The sequence below is a fragment of the Ambystoma mexicanum genome, chromosome 2q (genome assembly GCF_040938575.1).
Source record: "Ambystoma mexicanum isolate Mex_15411 chromosome 2q, UKY_AmexF1_1, whole genome shotgun sequence".
Taxonomy (NCBI): domain Eukaryota; kingdom Metazoa; phylum Chordata; class Amphibia; order Caudata; family Ambystomatidae; genus Ambystoma; species Ambystoma mexicanum.
The window spans coordinates 1339748948-1339768457 of record NC_090924.1 but is presented as its reverse complement, the minus strand read 5'-3'; positions in this window follow the sequence as shown (position 1 = coordinate 1339768457).

The following is a 19510-nucleotide window of genomic DNA, read 5'->3' as shown; positions in this document are numbered from 1 at the left end:
AAGAGAACTTTTTGGCGGCTTATAACTTCACCCCCCCCCGGCACCCTGTACGAATCTTCAGAAAACTCAGAAAAAAACAAATATGGCCCATCAGATTGATTCTGCGAAGTGTGGTGAGGTTTTGTCCAGAAGGGGCAAAGCTATAGGCGGGTCCTACAATGTGTGGTTTTTACCCATGGATGCAATGGAAAACAAATTTGCTCATGTCTACAGCCCAAACTGCTGGACGGAATCTCACTAAATTTGTGGCAGGAGCCGAGGCTTGGTCCCGAAAGCATGCTTTTGTAATGTTCACCAAATTTGTGGCAGGAGCCGCAGCTGGGTCCCAAAAGAGTACTTTTTTAAAATTTGGTGTAAATCCGTCCAGTAGTTGTTTTTAAAATGGGCAATAAGTAGGTAAAAAAACAATTAGTGATTTCTGGGTTTGGTCCGTGGACTTACTTCTCTGGTAGGGCCGCAGAGGGGCCTCCAATTGGTCCAGAAGGCGGTGTGAAGTCCATGGACATCAGACGCCTCCACTGATTGAATGGTGAAAAGCGTGAGGTGCGTCATCTTTTCTGAAATGCCCACCATGGTGTATCCGCAGAGAGTCACAGGTGACTGCAGTGGGGAAAAAGTCTGGAAAACACATTTTGGGTTATTTGGTGGTGAGAGAGGGGGTGAGAAGGGTTGGGGAATGGAAAAAAGATGATAGATGATATGGGGCTATTTTTATAGGTGGAAAAAGGTCGGACAGGTGTCATTGCGGTCCACGAACACCACAGTAGCTTGCAGACAATGCAGTGAACGGACGGCCTCGGAAACACATTTAGAGTTATTTGGTGGGTGAAAGAGGGTTTGGAAAGGGTAGGGGAGTTGAACAAAGTTGATATGGAGCTGTTCTATAGGTGGAAAAAAGGGTGTGCAGATGCTGCTGAGTCCGCAGTCTATTTCAGTGACTGTGGACATCATTTTGATTGCAGGGTGTTCAAGGACAGCTTAATTAGTTGACGATGTATGAGGGCCCCAAGAATATGACCACTGGCCACAACCACTGCAGTAGTAATATGTGTATAGTAATTATAGGTAAAGTAGTGGAGGCATAAAGTGTTTGTAATATGGTGGACTTATATAATAGAACTATTTATGGTACATATGATTGTAGTACAATTGAGGATAGTACTTATAGAATATATGTTTGATTATACTCGGTATGGTTCAATTCATGAATGGTGTGCCACCAATGATCTCAGCCTTAATACCAGTAAGACTGAGATCCTCCTCATTGGGACACCCACTCCCTCCTTTCCTCTCTCTCTCTGGCTACCAAATCTGGGCCCTTCCTGCTCCTTCCTGTGAGGCTAAGAACCTTGATTTCATCTTTGACTCCTCCCTCTTCTTCTCTCCTCACATCTCTGATATCTCTAATAAGTAAACCTATCAGCTGCACCTCCTCAGAGGTATTATTCCTTTTCTGCTCACTTTCTACAGAGTGCTGGTCCTCTGTAGGCTGGACTATAGCAACAGCCTCTTTCTAAATTTTCTTTCCTCTACTCTTCAAACTTTACAACGTATCCAGAACAGGACCTTAGCCTTGGCCTTAAACCCAAGGATTGCATCTCTCCAGCACTGACATCTCTTCACTGTCTCCCTGTAGCTGCAAGGATCAACTTCAAGACCCTCTGCATTGTCCACAAGGCTTTTGGGGGCCTGGGACCACTCAACCTCCAAATTTCTCTTCCAAAACATCTTCCTTCTTGAGCTCTCTGCTCATCCACCTCCAACTCCCTGAGAGTCAGACGCTTCTCCAAGATCTATCTCCTCTTCTGGGCCCTCCCTCTAGAACAGCCTCTCTCAAAATTGAGCAGAACCACCTCTGGTTCTGGAAGCAACACAAGACCTTAATTTTCTCTTCTGCTTTCTCTCTTCCTCTCCCTGCTGATGCACCCGACTGCTTTGCGCACTGGTCACCTGGTCACCCTCTGAACACGGGCGCAGGCTCCTGCATGTCCAGTTGCCTTTACACTGCCTCCAGGCTCCACAGCACTTAATGCTCTGTATCTACAACCCTACATTCCCTTCTCTCTGCACTTATGAGCTGCCTGCTGGCTGCACTTGTGAGTTAATTGTACTTCCTCCTTCCCCTCCCCCCTGGCACTTCTCCCCTTCCCTCTTCCCTGCACTTGCGTGTTCTGAATGACACAAGGCCTCGTAAGATCGTTATTTTGCCCACCCTTGTTTCCCCCTCCCTGTCTTGTCATGCCTAAAAACAGGGGCATTATAAATGCCACATCATATCATATCATATCATATCAAATGGATAAATATACAAATCGTTCCTTATGGATGTGATGTTGTGAAAAATGGTTGCAGAGAGTGCATGTATGTTTCCACATGTATGAAATCTAGACAATTTCATTTACAGGGATATTTGATGGGCCTGCAGATTTTTCTGGAGAAGAACCATGTGTGTCTTAGTTTTCTGATGGACATGCAGTTGTCTTTGTATTAGACAGATTTGTGGTTTTATTTTTTGATGCAGAGGAGTTGGTTGTTGTTTCTTTAGCGGTATTAGTGGGAGACCTGTTATAGATTCTGTTTGTATTAGTTCTCTTTTTAAAGGTATCCTTTTTTGAGGTACAGGGTACATTTCTAGATGGGGGTGTATAGTGCACATAGACTGTTGTATTCCAGGATGCAAGGAATGTCAGGGTTGACTTTGCATCAAAGTTAACTAGGAATAGACCATTGAGTGTAGGCTGACGTGAAAGTGCTATGTGACTCATACCTTCTTTAAAGACTGTGCTGCCAATGTCAATCAATGCTTGTTCTAGGGTTAGACCTTGTGATTTGTGAATAGTGACATCATATGCAAGAGATAGTGAATATTGTTCTCTGTATCTGTACATATTTTTGAAACGAAGGTACCATGCTATTGTGCAGCCAATTTCTTTAACGTCTGCAAGTTTGTCAAAGTGAATGTTGACAAACTGAATGGTGTTGTTATGTGGTCATGGTTGAAGCCAGCAGCTATACCAATTGGTCCATTGACTAAACTTTGTTCTATGTCAAGGTTACATTTTGGAATTATTCTCCATTCCAGGCGTGTTGGAGATACATTTGTCTAAGCTATTTAGTTGTGCTGTTGCTTGTTAACACATGACAAGTGTCATGCTGTGCACTTCTAGTTTGTCCATGGAGCTGATATGCAGAATGGATTGCGTTTATTTTTCAAAATTGTCTTGTTGAATTGTCTACAGCTTGCAAGGGTTGGCATTAAGGACATGCCTTTTAGATGGTGTTGAGTTAATTGTTCCATGGCATGAGGAGCAGATGTGTTTCGTCCATATAGCTCATGGATCAGTCTACTATTTAAGATGGATTTTGCATCTTTGGTAAGCAGACCAGTTCTAATGCTTTTTAAAATGTTAGCATAGCTGAGGTCTGCAGATTGACTCATGTTTTGAGTTAGTTCTTTGTAGTGAAAATGTTGCCAGAGATTTACATTTCCATTGCTGCCGAGCGCATTGTGGCATTGTTTGTGCTCTTATGATTTGAAATTAGGTTGACCTTTTACTAGTGTTAACTGTACGGAGTCTCCAAAAACAATAACAGGTTTTCCTCCAAACAATACTTTGTTGTTGGTTTTTAGGTCTTCTTGCATTCTGAGATGCATTAAAGCCAACTTGAGGTTGGAAACCATGCTTACTTCATCTATCAGGAGCATGTTCATGTGTTTCAGAATTCTGCATACTTCAGTAGCAGCTTCTGATGATGATTTGTAGCATTCTAATTTGTTTTGGTGTTCTACTGGGAGGAACAGTAGTAGGTGTAAAGTTACACCTACTATGTTACACCTACTATGTTGTAGGCAGCTAAATCTGTGGGGGCTGTTACTACAGCCGAAAGGTTGCTGTCCATTAAGTTTTGTAGAAATGTGCTGATTATTTTAATTAAGAATATTTTACCAGAACCAGCTTCACCACTTATATAGAAGAGCAGATCTGTATAATGTTTACAGGTTTTAGTTTCATGTTTAAAAGAATGCTCAATTTCTTGAGTGATCTCTAGATAAATGGTAGCGGTTCATCATTTAGCTGTGATTCGAACACTGACAAGTATTCCTCAGATTTTTTATATTGATATGTTGTATTTTCTACCTCATTCATGGCTATTTCTTGTTCATTTAGAATGAGTGGTTCTCCAAGTGGTTCTTGATTTGCTGTAAGAGAAGGTTGACTACCCTCAGGAGTACCTTTATCTAGTTGATCTTCAATTTCTTGCTCTTATAGGCGTTCATTGTCCCAGATTTCTTTGTATTTTTTGAAATTATCATTTGTAATACTGCTTTCATTTGCTTTGAATGCAGCTTACATGAGTAATAGTCATCTAATAATTTTCTTTTCTTTTCTCCAAAGTTTAGAAAGTTGGAGTAGGGCCATGTAATACAGTTTTCTATGCTGTGGAGATTCAAACTTTATATGATTAATTAGACTAGGTTTCATGAGTTTCACTGGGCTTCCTTCATAAATTGAGACTGAATATTTGCCAGTAGTCTCCTGTAGTGTGACATTGTTTTTGTACGTGTAGTTTTAGGCAATGTCGTACAGACAACTGTTTTCCAAAGCAGTACTTCTGTTTGGGTAGCATGTGTCAATTAAATTGCTTTTTAAATGTCCTAGCTTTTGGGATAATTTGTAGCTATGTTTTATATCTCTTGGTCAATTTTAGCACTCTTTTCCGGGATGAAGCAGGACCAAGGTTCAGCTAGACAAAGTGTTCAGATTTGTCATATAAGGCTGTGCCTGTTAAACGGTCTGTACTAAGAGCATTCACATTCTCTGTGGGAGAGCATGTCTATACCAAAGCTGTAAAAACGTTGTGATCATATTTTGTCAGATATGTCATCCCAGAGGTTTTTTTTAGCTCTATTTTGTCAGCTTTGGTGAGATAGGCTGTGACAAACTTTTTTGCAGAGGAATTATCTGCAATGTATTGTATGACTTTGTTTGCATCCCACAAGAGGGTAATGATTGCATTGTAATCAATAATGTACTTGGATGTTTTATTCATTTTAATGTTGTATGTGTTTTTTTTGGGATTTGCCTTTTACCTTGTGTCTAACAGACGACATCAAGATATTTACAAGTCCTTTTGTGCAAACTGGTCTAGGGAAGCCAAAGCGACATTTGGTATAGTATAGTATTTGTTTTTATAACTACGTTGGCAGTATTTGCCACACTTATGTTTTTGGAAGTGCAAGATTTGTGTATGTAGGTCACTGTCTGTGGTTTCTGAAGGGATGCCGCAGGTAATGTATTTTTCAATAAACTGTAAAACAGTAGCGTCACTAACATGGCCAAAGTTAGGAGCATGTTCTAACCACAAAAGCATGTGCATGTTTGGTGATCCTCTAGATTGATATTCTTTCTCCAAAAGATGTGTTGTACTTCTCAGAGCGGAGGAGAAGTTTTATTGCAGATGAAGTGCAGCATGCTATGAAGCAATGGTGAACGTATCATTGAAAGGGACAAGAGAACAGAGTTCTCCGGCTATTTTTATATCTATTCCATCTTTGTTTTGGTTTGTGGTGTGTAAGAAATAGTGCAAGTAATTCCATGCATACTCTGCACAAACCATGTCAGTAGGCCTAGGTTCCTTAGCATACAATGTACATCAGCGTGATGTCAGAACCAGTATTCTTTTGTACCACGCATGTTTTCCAAGAGATTTGTTATACTTGTCTATAAATCTTCATCTTTGTCTTTTATTATTTAAAGTGGTTGGGTAGCAGACATGTTTAAAAAGTTAGAGCCTGTTTTCAATATGTGTGCAACTCTGTAACATTGAGTTGCTAGTTCGCTTTTGAACAGGAGGTGGAAAATGTATTCAACATTTTGTCTGAATCTGGGGTCTTCAGAATACATTCTTAAAGAGCGATATTCTGATGCACTAATTTGTGTAGACCTCTCATCATATCTTCCTTTTTTTCCTCTAGGAAAGAGTAGAGGAAAAGAACATACTTCTACACTTTGTCCCCATATGTTCATTGGGGATCCTCTGGCTTCACATTTGATATGTTTCTAATGCATCATCAATGGTGTCTTTGGAGTGTAGTGGGTGAATTGTATACTGGTATAAAATGTTGGTTGCCGTAACAGGATCTACATGTTCAAATTGCTCAGTTGCTGGTGAGTTGTAGAGCTTGTCTAACTTTGTTTAAATCAACTAGTTGTTGCCAAATTGTGTTGACTTTTGTTGGCACACCATTAACTAGTAAACTCAAAGATTGATATATTGCTCGCTGTACTCCTAGAGTTTCTACATATTCTTTGAGATCTAATGGCAAATATACTACTCTGCCACAGATGCCCTTTAGTAACTCGGATGAAGGTAATTTGGCTGGAGTCAGTTGAAAGCGTATTATATCTTGAAATGAGTTTACTGTTTGGATTATAATGTTCTCATACAAGATATGTTTTTGAGGAGCTTTTGGAAGTGGTAGTGTTTCTAAGTTATTAGTGATAGCACATGATGGCATTTAGTTATTTTCAAGCTTTGTGCTGCAGTACACGCAAACTATTGAGCGGTCCGTTATTTTGTATTTAGTTTCTGCTGTTAGATTTAAAGCTAATTGGAACCATTGGAATTCCCCATTGTCCTCTATTTTGTAGGATACATCATTCTGCGACAACAGACACATTCATGGTTTGGTATTCCAGCAGATGTGTTTTCAAACTTGGATATTTCTCTTTTATATGTCTTCCTTAGGAGATTGGTGTTCATGAGGTTTTCGGTAATGTTTTCTAAAGTTACAGAATTTTCTAAGTCAACTTTAGTTCTAAAGTATTTACTTTGGTTGTGTCCTATTTCTTGAAACATTTCTTTGCCTGTTCCATGTAGGAGAATGTTATTTAAATGTTGCAGTTCTAGAGCAGGACTTTTTGCATAGTATAGTCTATGCACAAGATTCCGTGTAGCAGAATGGTCTGTTGCTAACATTTTGATGTGGTGGGAGGTGCTTTTGCAAGCAGTTCCCGAAATGCAGGCTAATGAATGTCCCCGCAGACCAGTGTGGCTGCACACTGGACAGGAGTCCATTGCTTGTAAAGTTTTCATTCTACTTTTGTATTCTAGCTTAACATAGTGATAGAGGAATTGTTGTAAACATTTAAAGGATTGTTGGCATATGTTAAGCTGCATGTCCATGTGTACACTGGATGGTTTGTTTGGTGAAAGAGGAATTTGGTTGAAAGTTTGTTGGGGACGTTTTTTTTATAAGGGTTCTTTTGCCATGATGGTGTCTTCTACCATTTCATACCCTCGACCATTATTGTCTAAGGCTATTGTTTTTTGTTATTCTTGTTTATAAGCTTCTTCATTAAAATATTGTTCTGTACTGCTTGAGTGAATCAATTCCCCATCACATAAGTTTGACAAGATCTCTATATTGACACTGTGCATGTTAAGAAATACTTTTTTGTAATTATACATTGTTTATAGGTGGATGACTATATGGTTTGGTTTTATTCTTTTCTGCTCTATTTTTCCCTTCTTTTCCATGGAGTTACTTTTAGTAGGCATTTTTTGTGTCTTTTGGGAAAAGAGAACGTTTGGGGTTGAACGTTGTGCAATGTATATGCATGTATTGTGAATGGGTGTGTGAGTGTGATTGGAGAGCTTTATACAGTGCTGTTTGATTGTGAGGTGACAGATGAGATGTGGTTGGGAAAGTTGGGAGAGTTAGAGTTTGTAGAGGTGTGCTGGCATTGGGTTAGTGAGTAAGAGAGTAGTGGTGTGATTCAACCAGTAGGGAAATTGTGCTGGTTTTAGGAAAACAGTGGGTGTTGCAATGGTGGTGTTTGGATGGGAATAGGGAGAGTGTGAATTATGCAGTATAATGAGTTAGAGTGAAAGACATGTTGGTTTGAAAACAGTAGTCTGAGGTAATACATAGTGGAACTGTGCTGTTGTAATTACATACATATACATGGTACATTAATGTACTTTGTAGGATGCGAAGGGTATTCTTTTTCTGGTTGGTTTTTGTCTTTGGCAATGTGCCTCTTTCCAGTAATTGTAAAATAAAGTTAGTGGGTATATGTGGTAATGGTGAAGTACTTTAAGTAAGCAAGGTTGATATCAATGAAGGTAGGAGGAGTTGTTGGAAAAACAGTTAATGAAATTGCTGTACTTTTAAAAAAAATGTTTTTTGGAGCATTTTCATGAAAGTTGAGAAAAACTCTGTGTGTAACGTTTTGTAAAAGAGAAGAACAGTTGATAGAAAAGATTTGTGGTACACTTTTAAATGGCAGTTGGTGTGTGGACATTTAATATGTCAAATCAAAGCTGCCAAAATGGCACATTTTACCACCAATATTGAGTCCTCTCTCTCTCAGCCAAGGGCCCTGTTCACTGCTGTCAAGGATCTTGCGTCGGTCTCATTTCTTTATCTCTAAGATTGATACTATTAGACAAACCATCTCTTTGACAGTGACAAGATCCGGACCCATAGACAACACCATCCCTTTTCTCGCTGTCTCTATCCTACCACTGCTAACATTTGGTTCACCTTACCGATTTATACAGAGGAAACTGTCCTGATGGCTATTGGAAAAATTAAGTCATGTTCCCCCTCGGATGCTATCCCTCTACGGGTTATGAAAGATATTGCTCCTAATCTGTTATCAGAGATTACTAAAGCTATAAATGACTCTCTTCAAACAGGGTCTGTCCCACAGGAACTGAAATATGCTAGGGTGATCCCTCTTTTGAAAAAACCTACCTTGGACCCTACCACTCACTCTACTTTTTGCCCTATTTCACTTCTCCCCTTTCTGGCTAAACTCTTAGAGTCACTGGTGTCCGCCCCTACTATCTACTTTCTTAGAATCCACTAACCTTCTGGACCCGGTTCAGTCCGGGTTCCATCCTGGTCGTGGCACAGAGAGTGTTCTGGTCACCGTTCTAGTCGATATGACCAGGCTGGTGGATGCAGGTGGAGTGGGTGCCCTGATTTTGTTAGACCTATCAGCGGCCTTCGACACGGTCGACCACTCCATCCTGCTATCTCGTCTTGCCCAGTTTGGCATATCAGGGCAGGTACTAGCATGGTTCAGTTCATTCCTTGCAGACTGTATTCAGACCCTTTCGATGCCCCCTTTTCTTTCTGCTCCTTGTCACCTCAGCTGTGGAGTGCCACAGGGCTCCTCCGTGTCGCCAATATTGTTTAACATCTACATTTGGGCCCTTGTGTGTCTCATCCGCTCACCCAGATACTGATCAGATTAGATCTTGATCAGTCTGAATTGTCGTCGTGCCTACGGGAGTGCCTGACAGCTGTTGGAGAGTGGATGAACCACAATTGGCTCAAATTGAATGGTGATAAGACTGAGGTGATGGTGGTGGGCTATCCCCCTAATCCCACACTCTGGCTGTCCTCCTTTTGGCCCTCTTCCCAGGGACCCCTGCCGATTACAGTTAAGAAAGTGAAACAATGGTGGTGTGATGCTATCTGCAACTCTGTCCAAGGACCAACAAGTCTCTGTGGTCTGTGGTCTGTCAGGCTGGCCATTTTCAGCTGACAATTCTGAGGAGAGTACTACCTCTGATTCCGGTCCCATTACACCCTCCAGTGGTAGCAGCCATGGTTCTATCACAAATAAACTACTGCAACTCCCTGTATCTAGCCCAACCCAAGCGCTTGATCAAACATCTGCAGCAGCTGCAGAATTTGGCCATTAGGGTAGCTACGGGCACTCCTTTTGGAGCTCACATCTCCCCTGTGTTATGGACCCTGCATTGGCTTCCTGTGGCCCAACTGGTAGAATTGAAGGCTCTGTGTATTGTACACTGTGCCCTCCATGGTCAGGGAGAGGAGTATCTCCAAGCCAAGTTTATGCACTATCAGCCCACCCGTAACCTGCGATCAGCCCCTTCCGAACAACTTGCTGTGCAAAAGCACAACAGAGATCGGGTTGGTAGCCGGTTCTTCACTATCGCTGCAGCAGTTCTGTGGAATAGTTTCCCACTGACCATCAAGAAAACCCCTAACTACTTAGAACATTAGAAGGCGGGTCAAAATCTACTAATTTTAAATCTTCATGGGGCTGTCTCTATCTCTTCTAGCGCCATTTTGCCTTTGGGCGACTGTGCACTTTATAAGAACTGTTAACATAACATAACATAACATAACATAACATAACATAACATAACATAACATAACATAACATATGTTAGGAGCATATGTATACTTGCCAACATTATGCATTTTAATCTGTAGGTGTTTACATAGGCCTACATTTTTTGTTTGCATTCTGGGATTTATAGCTGCACTTTTCACATTATAAAAGTTGCAGTACAAGTCCCAGACAAGTCCCAGATTGTAGAGATAAAATCAGGATTGGATAAGCACCTAAACATTGGAATGGGTGATGTTGGGATGTATGCATGTACTGCCAACAGATTAAACTAACACACTATAACTGCCACTTAAAAATGGTTTACAAATTTATTCCATTTGCTTTTCCTTGCTTGTATAAAAAAAAACATTGTGCTGCTATAAATACACATATGTTTTTTTAAAGTTTTATGACGATGCTTTTAAAAAGAAACATTTTGAAATGCACAGCATTTTATATTTTTCATGCTATATAAATGTCACAGTTCCTAAATCCATTAAAACTAATTTCCCTTTAAACATATTGTCTAAAAATGTGACAATTGCAATCACATATAGGATGTTACTTCCCGCCATCAAAGCACTCCACCATGCTTCCATCCCTTGTATCCGATACTCAGATAAGAGGTGTCCACATTGTTTTGTACGTCTCTCTTTCAGAGCTGGGCCTGAAATAAGTAGGTGTTTCAAAGTTTCAAAGTTTCCAAAACAGAATCGTCATTAAAGAAATGACACATGTTTCCTTCGGTCAAGCCACTAATCGCCAGAATCTCATTTGTAGGATGACCTCCAGCTTTCGTTGCTCCGGCGAGATATGTGCTACCGATTGATAGTTGGCAGATGATTTCCGTTTCATTATCCAGTCCAGCTCTTTCAATTTAGTCTTGATCCATGTGGGATTAGCGAGTAGTAGCCCCATTGAACCCCCAATTTCTTCCTGTTTACTACTAATTTTAATTTTCCAGCTGTTCAACATGTCATTTTGAGACAATGTTATTTCCATGTGTAACATTTCTAGAGTTTCTGGGCGTAACAGGGAAACACATTTCCAGAATAGGGCAATGCTTTTCCAGTCCACCATTGATTTCAATGAGGAAAGGCTAAACTCCTTCCAAATTATTTGAATTAGGGTCGATTGAGGGATACCCAAAACTCTTTTCCAGAATAACCCTTCCAAGTGGGGCCATACCGACTCTGGAATACTGGGCATTGCCTCTGATCCATACGTTATTGCTGGGACCACCTTGGATTTATGGAAAGTCAATACTGGCACTATTGAGAAATGATCAAACCTCCAATTCAAGGCACATGCTTGACTAGTAAGGGCTTTTAGTTTGGCTTTTAGATGGGAGATCATTGGGGCCTCTGATTTTGTGTCACTAAGCCAGGCACTGAGGTACATGAACAAGGTCAATTGTTCAATACGCTGTTCGTCCAAGAACCAAGAGTGCTGGTTCTTTCCCCTGTCAGTCTCCAAAACTCAAAATGTTGGTTTTAGCCTTATTGATCTCCAGGCCGTTGGGTTTGATGAAGCTCTGCAAAGAGTCTAATTGGCGTTGGAGTCCTGCTGGTGTTTGGTCTGTTAAGACTACGTCATCCGCATGCTGTATGCGTGGTAGCTTGACTCCCCCCACCATTGAAGGAAAGGCTCTTGTCAAATCAGGCTCCATTATATTGGCCAAGACAAAGTTAAACATGGCTGATGCCATTGGACAGTCCTGCTTGACTCCTTTAAATGTGGCAATTTCATTGGATAAAAGGCCAGATTTATCCAACCGAACTCTCCGGGTGGTTGTATTGGAATGCATGGCCTTTATCAGATCCAAAAGATCTGTTGGGCAGTTCTTAGCTTCAAATTTTCTCCAATGTTTCTGGCAGTTGCTCTGGTCGAATGCCTTGACCAGATCGACAAAGGCCATTAAGATCTTAGGCTTTGCATTGCGGGAACGGGCCTCAAGTACATTGAGTATGAATATGTTAACTGAGGTCCCAATACCCTTTATAAAATTTGTTTGGAACAGGTCATTAAAGCTTGATTGCGTGCACCATTTACAAAAGTGGTCCAGTATTATTGCACCATAAAGTTTCCCGATTATATCGAGGAGGGCAATGGGCTGCTAGTTTTTAGGATTAATACACTCCCCTTTTTTGAATAAAGGTACCACTATCACCCACATCTAGGAACTTAGAATTCTGTAGACTGTAGTTACCTGGACCAGCAATGCGTTTATAAAGTTAGCTCAATCTTCTGGGTGCTCCTTCAACATGTGATTTAATAGACTGTCTGGGCCGGGTGCTCGCAAGCTGCTCAGTTGGCATATACGCTTTTGGATGTCACTGGAATTGACTGAAAGAACCCAAGGCTCAAGCCCAATGACAGACAAGACGGTAACATTTTTATTTGGCTCCACAGCATAACATTATTTTAAATGCTGGATCCAACAAAGATCACTAATAGGGTTTGTTTGTTTGTTGTTTGTCTGGACACCTACCACTTTTATGACCAAAAAGCCCTTAAATTTTTGCCTGCAAGTGCCCTGAGCATATTTTTGTAGTCATTCTGGTATGTTATCAGTATACTAGAATAAAGCCAGTTCTTAAACTTCCTTTTTTGCAAGTGGGTATTTTCTTGAACTTTGAATGATGATGCTTTACTAGCCACCTTAGGAAGCCTTCTGACCACGTTTCTGCGGGCAACCAATTATTCATTGAAAACATGGGGGTGATTCACCAGGGACCGGACCCTCTTACTAGATTTGGTAGAGTAAAGTTCCAAGAGTGGTGTATACTCCACTGTAGAGCCCACCACTTTAAAGTCTGGCAAGAGTTTTTTGATGTTGTCGTTTGCAAGTTTTATCCTGGCTCCACCATTGCAGCATTACACTTCCAGGAGCATCCTTTGATGGGGCGTATGAAGAGCCGTCCATTCCATGCATAACATGTGTGGGTCACTGTTCTTTGTTTTGACCACTTTAAATGACACAACCAATTGAAGAAGCTGTCGAGGGACAAAGATATAATCTATCACAAAAGAATGGTCCTTACTCTGCCATGTTGCCTGAGGTGGTGTGTCTTCCTTGGTATTTCCGTTCAACATGGGCATGTCCTTTGTGTCCATCAATGAACCCACATGGCACCTCTGATGTATCGAGGACTTCCATAAACCATGTCTTGGTGATGGGAATTGTTGATCAAACATGATGTGTTTATATCACCACATATAATCATATTTCGTGTCTGTTCATTTATGTATGTGTCGTCGATCAGGTCAGAAATCTGATCGATAAAACACTCATTGGATATTGACACAGGGTTCTAATCAAATTTGATTACAACTAGTTTAACTGGATTCTCTGGACCCTGTAAATTGTCAGCAGTTTCCCTTCTAATAAGAAGTTCTTGTGACTGGGGAGTCAATGAGATTGATTTAGTTAAGTTCAGTGAGCTACCAGATTTGACAGACATCAGGAAACCAGAAGATGGACGTCCTTTTTTCCCTTTGATGGCTGCACTCAGTGATGTCTCAAAACCATCAAGAATCGGGGTCTCAGACGGCCATGTTTCTTGCAGGCATAAAAAAACGAAGTCTCCCAGGTTTGTTTCACTAATTTTGGTAAGATGACTAAAGCTTCTGGTGTGTCACAAGGCCATTTTTGATTGCTGGATCGTCACACTGTTTTCAAGATCTGGTGAGGGCTGGGATGATATTACTTTGGGCAGCTTGAATTGCTAAAGCCTGTCTCTATAGGGAGAGCGCTCTCAGCAGCCATGACCAATCCTGTGTTTCACTGCTCACCGACTGTACTGATGGAAGCGCTCTACTACTACTAACTAGATGGGAAGAGAGTTCTGGTTTGATTGTTACATTCAACTTTGGTACCACACTGACCGGTACTCTTACTGTATGAAAAGGATCTAGGTAATTTCCGCCCGGGTTTGTGCACCAGGCTTCTTTGATAACAACACTGTTGATTGAGCCCTTAGCTCCAAGGTTTGTTCCAGATGATCGAGCCAGAGACGCTGGTAAGGCCTCCGTCTCTGAGACCTTGACTGTTGTCAAATCAAAACCCAGCATCAAAAGGCTGCATCCATCAACATGTTCTTAACAACTGGAGAACTAATGTGCATATAAATCTGATCCATTCTATGTTTGTCACTAAACTCGATAATCCTCAGACCTTCGGATGCCAATTGCTTCAAATTCGGAATACAATGGAAAAGATCTAACATCGTTCTTCGGTTGAGGATTAAATTGTCATTTTTATCCAGGACTCTTTCAAGCTTAAGAGAATGATGTTTTGAATTTTGAGTTAGGGGCCCCTGCGCCCTTTTATTTGTTTGCTCAGAAATATTAGTCCGTTCACCGTTCGTCCCCGAGAGCTCTTTACTGGCTTTGTTTGTGAATGAGATAAACCCGGATTACTATCTTGGTTCAGGTTGGGCACCGTCTTTGTTATTCTAACTTTATTTGTTGTAGCCAGAGAAGTCGGGGCAAATCTGACATTAAGATCAGAAGTCTTTTTCCCCAAAGCTGGTTCTATGCCACAATTTGCCTCCAATTTGCGCGCACCACAGCAAGTACACTCAAGTACTGTTGGCTGTTTGGCTGGTCCTGCTGTTACCACACCTCTGCAACAACTCTTTCACTGGATTGAACTCAATTGGGTTTAATCACTTACCCCCAACTGGACTTTAATGTGGACTTTAATATTACGCTTATACTGTGTTTTATAATGCTAATCTCCCTTTTTTAATCTGTTTTTCTGTTCAGTCACGCCCACTTCTTGACGTGCCTTCAAATACTAACTCCTGTGCGCAGCAGCGCGCGCGCACCATAGCAAGTACACTCAAGTACTGTCGGCTGTCCGCTGTGCCGCTGTGCTGCTGTGCTGCCACAGCACTCTGCCATACCACTGGGCTTTCTTGTGCCGCTGTGTTGCTACGGCACTCTGTTACACCACTGGGCTTCTCTGTGGAGCAGTTAAACGCTGCCACTGCCTTGCCGCCCTGCCCCTCGGTTGAGTTGCTGCTTTTGCCTTGTGGTTTCCACTGTACTGCACTGTTTCCTGGGAGATTTGCTTCCTTAGTTCCCCCTCCCTTTTCTCTCCTTCCACCTTGCTTGTGTTGAGCTTGTGTGGCCCCGCTGCATTTTTGCCGTCACAAAGCTCCCTGTTGTTTTCGACTGCTCGGGATTAAAGTTGTAGTAATCCCCCCCCCCCCCTGGGCCGTTAACTGTTAACTCAACGACGTGTTACAAGGTGCCCGCCCCCTGTAGGTGAAATCATTTCTTTTTGTGCCTGCCCTTCTTATATTATCTCTAATTTGTCCCTCAGCTTACGGAGTGCTCGTCTGCTTCACCATCTAAAAATATTGAAGCACTGAATATCATCCAAACTATCCAAAGCGCAGCTACCAAGTTGGAAGTTTGTAACAGACCTTAAGAAATTCATGTGCACTTAAATTATTCTACCAACCAACATAAAGTATGTTTAGGTTAACCTCCGGAATGCCACCTCCACCTCCTTGCTATGCTCCTTGATTACCAGTACATATACGACTGGGGTTCCATCTCTCAGCCATTGCTGGCAACCCTGTAGCTCCAGGCTCATTATACATGAGACAACCTGTGCCAACTTTGACTCATTTTTTTTCCTCCAACCTTAAGGAGACCTCAGAAGCAAACATCATCCACCTGAAAAATCTGGGAGAGAAAACTCCCGTAACTTGTCTGTCTGACAAAATTATGCAAGAATGTTATGACAACCAACCCTCCCTCCTTGATGAACGTGTATTTCACACTCCCTGCTTCATTCCCGAGACACACTTTAATTCTATCCATGAGCTAAGATCATTGCCACATTCAGCCTTGTATTCAGAGGTCCTTAATGGAACGAATAACGGGTCTCTAAACAATGCTTTCCATAATGTGAATTCAGTAGGTGGAGAAAAAAAAAGACAAAAATGAAAACAAAAATGATGATAAAATAAATTCTACTCTTCTCCCTCCCTCTCCACTCACTCAATCAACGCAAAATCTGACCAAAGTGATTTGTATGCCCCCTCCTTTCATTCAGTCAAGAAGGTCACAGTTAATGAACTCTCTGAATCCAGGCTTTCCAATTCCCCAGAACTGTTTCCAACAGACTGTCCAAATGACATCATATCCTCTCCGGACACTGCAATGTCTGATAACTCTGAAGTTCCATCATTTGCCAAACCTACCCCTCGTCCCTACTTTGGCTTTCCCTCACTTCCTAATTCAGCTATAGAATCAGCCATCACGGCCATAAATATCTTGATATTTACATTGACTAAACTTTTTGAAATACTTGACTCTCGTGCTAGTTCCCAGGATTTAACACTAATTAATATCATTAGCAAAATTGACGCAAATGTTGTATTCCTTCCTGCTGCGAGTGACGACATACCTGAGGGTCCTGACCCTGAAAATGAGAATCAAATTTCCGATCAGATCAGTCTCTAGTCCCCCTGAGATATCAACTGTATTCGAGGAGGAAATGTGTGCCAAATCTGAATCAAATCCTATACCTCCTACAGAAAAACAAATAAAAATAAAATCCATTATATGAGATCTTTAATCGTCTTTCTCGGAATAAGAGATGAAAACGTAAAAAGACACAATAAGACGAAATCCTGTCAACTTTCAAATACTGTATTAGACCCTCCAGCTGAAAATCCTCAAGCAAAAAAACAAAGAACCAAATTTTCACAAAAAAAACAAATCAGCTGCATCAAAAACCAAAATGTTTGTAGCCAACATTACTCTACCTCCTCAGCAAGAACTTTCTTCTGCTGCTTTCCGTGGCAGAATCAAATGCTGTACCCCTGAAACCTCTCATCCGGGTCTTGGACTCCCCTTGTCAGGTGTGCCGTCACTTAAAGGTAAGGATTCTGATTCTATAACACCATGTTTAGAGCCTGTACCACCGATAAGTGATGCTGAAATAACAAATAATGATCTGCCCAATGATGATCTTATGAATTAATCAGTCTATTCAAATAATGACATGTCTGTTTTGGAAACTGTCCATCAAAGTTTGCACCAAGACAGATCACGACCACCATCCCGAAACCCAACATTTTGCATTATTTTAGATCATGACTCAAATCCATTTACGACTTTGGAGCAAAAGACAAAAAAACTGGTGAAGCGAGCTCCTTTTTCCAAAGATTCTCCGCCAAGAGCTCAAGGTAATACAGAGAATAACAAATTTAACCCTCTACCTTCTTCCGATAACATAAATGCTGAAGATCCTCTCAATCTACCACCTGCTGGGGATATTCCTATTACTACTTTCCCTGACAAAGAAGCCAAACACGAGGATGAGTGGTTACCCAAACTCCTATCAAACGAAACCTTGAGGCTCACCATGATTGATATAATTTGCTACAATCCCTTCCCGAACAGGGTGACAATATTAACAATATTTCATGCCATCCCGCAACTGAAACACAGCAAATCAGCAGACATCGATGGTGTTTCTTACCCTATTCCAGCCTATCAAGATATTGTCGAAATCAAAATACCCTCTCTAATAGTCAAAAACTATGTATGGGACCAAAGACAGTTACTGCTTCAAAAGGGTCTCCTAGTTGAACCTATACCTGCTCCGATCCCTAATCCTGACCAGCATCAAATGCCTGGATCTAAAAATCAAAGCCTGGCCCAGACTCTCCCTAATCCATCATGTAGCAATTGTAACACAAACCCACAAAATCCACTCCACCTCAAAAATCTAAATGGGCGTGGGTATCTAGTTCCAGACACTTTGAAAATGAGAACTGTTAGCCACCCAATGTGCCCCAACATCAGTGCACCCTGATCTCCTGGAACACTCGTGGCTTCTCGCACTTACTCAAGTCCAAATCTCTTTTATTTAATAAATATGACAAAGTCATATTACAAGAAACGTGGATGACCACCACTCCGGTTTGGCCTGACCATCAACTATTATCAATTAGTGCCTCTAAACCAGCTAAGGGCAGACCAGCAGCTGGTCTTCTTGTAGCAGTAAGAATTGACGCGCAACTATCTATTACCTCGTGGAAGAGCCCAGATCCTGGGATCCAGCCAGTCTTAATCACGACCGTTAATAAAGACCACCCTTCTTTCCGAAGACTGTAATTATAAATATATACTGGAACCCAGCCTCTGTGACCTCCTCCAAATTTGCTGATAACATTGAGTCAATACTTGATCAGATTCTTTTAGAGACAGATATTGCCAACACAATAATTGCTGGGGATTTCAATAGGAAGTTGATATGCCGTTCTGATCACTCAATCAATTTGAGATCAGCAAACTAGTTATCGCTAATGAAAACTAGAAATTTCGCAACGATAAATGGTACCTTCCCATATGAGGTACCTCCAAGACCAACTTGGACTAGAGGTAATTCTCAGTCTACACTAGACTATGTTTTTATCTCTAATGATTCAACTAAATCAATACCCAACTTCCAACCACAGCTAGCGATCATCATTTAGTTGGACTATCTTGGAGACCCCACACCAAACAAAATTTTGAATATTATAAAGGCTCAATCCAAATAAATAATATGATGACTCGCATTCAGTGGATCCCTTTTCGCATTCATTATTTATAACAACTTCTGCAAGTAGACCAAGAGGCAGTAGAAAAAACTCACTATAATTATTTAATCCAAATCATTATTCAATCGACTACGCAATATAACAAACCAAGTTTTGTTCACAAACACAAATGGAACCCTGATATAGCCAACCTTAGATCAAAATTACGACGTGACATAAGATCACTACCTTCACACGATAACCAAGCAAAAACTAAAAAACAAATACAGAAATCAAATTAAACAAATAACAGCAGCACTGAAACAAAATAATGCTTAAACAATGCTAAAAGCACTCCTGTCTAAAAAAAAAATAGGAGAAATATGGAAAGTAATAAACAGAACAGAACCAACAGCCCAAAAAGCCACGTTATTAAATACCATTGATCAGAGGACATGGACAAAACACTATGAGAAACTTCTACTTAAATCTACAGAAGAACTAATTGGCAAGAAACCAGTCAGTTCTGATACCAAAGGCCTAGAGTTTGATAATCTTGATAGAATCATAATAATCAAGAAACTAAATAACTTGCGGGCTCCTGGTCCTGATATGATAACCAATGCAATTTTAAAAGAAAACCCGGAAGCCTTGGCTGATGTTTTACACTTCATTTTTAAAAACGTTATAAGCCAAGATAAATGTCCTCCATCATGGCAGGAAGCAATTATAATTCAGATTTTTAAAGCAGGTGACAGACTTGACCCTATGAAATACCACCCATTAGCTCTTTTGGGT